The sequence below is a fragment of the Elephantulus edwardii genome, unplaced genomic scaffold, assembly GCF_000299155.1.
Source record: "Elephantulus edwardii isolate Elephantulus edwardi_28Jun2011 unplaced genomic scaffold, EleEdw1.0 scaffold00294, whole genome shotgun sequence".
NCBI classification, from domain to species: Eukaryota; Metazoa; Chordata; class Mammalia; order Macroscelidea; family Macroscelididae; genus Elephantulus; species Elephantulus edwardii.
The window spans coordinates 3,077,201-3,078,933 of record NW_006400044.1 but is presented as its reverse complement, the minus strand read 5'-3'; positions in this window follow the sequence as shown (position 1 = coordinate 3,078,933).

The window sequence follows — 1,733 nt, the reverse complement described above, 5'->3', positions numbered from 1 at the left end:
CATCTAACATACTTTGGACATGTAAGGAGGGACCGGTCCTTGGAGAGGAACATCATGCTTGGTAGGGTGGAGGGACAGCACAGGAGGGGAAGACCCTCTATGAGGTAGATTGATTGAGGGACTGGGATAATCGGGATGGGTGTGTCGAAGACAGTGCGATTTGCACAGGACAGAACAGAGTTTAGGGATGTTGTATATAGGGTCGCTGTGAGTTGCAAGTGACTCTACGGCTCATAAAAACAACAACAACAACAACAATAATATCCCTAATCATTGTCCATCTCTCTGATGCATAGCAAGTGAATGCAAAGACCATGGCATCTATCAGGTGCACATTTGTCTCCATACTGACATTGTTGCACCTCAGTACTTCAGAGAGGTCTCTAACCACAGACTTTCACATCACGATACATCTTTTAATTTCCTGGCTACTCTTGCCAAGAGTGTTGTCTGTGGAGGCAAGCAAACCAAAACTGCATACAACCTCAATCTCGTCACCATCCATTATGATGCTGCCAGTCGTCCCAGTGGTAAGAATCTTTGTTTTCTTGATATTGAGCCTCAATCCATACTGAAGACTGCAGTCCCTCACCTTCCACAGCAAGTGCTTCAGATCCTCATCAGTTTTAGCAAGCAGGGTTGTATCATCTGCATAACGCAGATTACTGATGAATCTTCCTCCAATCCTGATGCCGCATTTCTCCTCAAAGAGCCCACCCTCCCAAATAATCTGTTCTGCATAAATATTGAAAATTTATGGAGACAGAATAAAGCCCTGGTGTACACCCTTCCCAATTTTGAACCATTGCAGTGTTTCCCTGGTCTATTCTGAGACTTTGTCTGACATACTTTGGTCATGTTGTAAGGAAGGACTTGTCCTTGGAGAAGGGCATCATGCTTGGGAGGGTGGAGGGCAGGCACAGGAGGGGAAGGCCCTCTGGGATATGGATTGATTCGGTGACTGGGCCAATCAGGATGAGTGTGTCAGACACAGTGATATTGGCATAGGACACAGCAGAGTTTAGAGCTGTTGTACATAGGGTTGCTATGAGTAGCAAGCAACTCGGTGGCACATAACAACAACATATTCCAAACAGTGGAATAGCTGAGTAATGTGGAATTTCTATGTTGAGCTTTTTGAGGAAGCTTCAAACTGCCTTCTAGAGTGGTTGTACCATTTTACAATCCCACCAACAAGGTACAAGAGTTGCTATCTTACCCCATTCTCTGCAACATATATTTCTTGCTGTCCTATTAAACTTTGTCACTGCTACTGGAGTGAGATGGTATCTGCTTGTGGTTTTGATTTACCTCTCTCTTATAGTCAGTGAATTTGAACTTTTCTTCATGCTTCTCTTGGCTGTCCTAATATCTTCCTCTGTGAAAATTCTTTCCATGTCTTTTTTGCCGATTTTTTGTGTGATCAGTCTTTTTTTGTAGAGTCCCTGTAGGATTATGTAGACTCTTGATATGAGATCCTTGTCTGAAATGGTATTGCCAAAAGTTATTTCCCCAATCAGTAGGTTTTATTTTCACTCTCTTGGAAAGAAAAAAATAATTTATTGCGCATAGAGATTTAATCTTTATAAGTTTCCATTGAAGGGAACTCTGGTGGCCTAGTAGCAAGAAGCTGCAGGGAAATCCCAGAGGTATGTGGTTCAAATCCACCAGATTCTGTGCTGGAGAAGGAGAGGAGGGGCAATCTCTTCCTGTACCAGTCAGATCTGATTTGA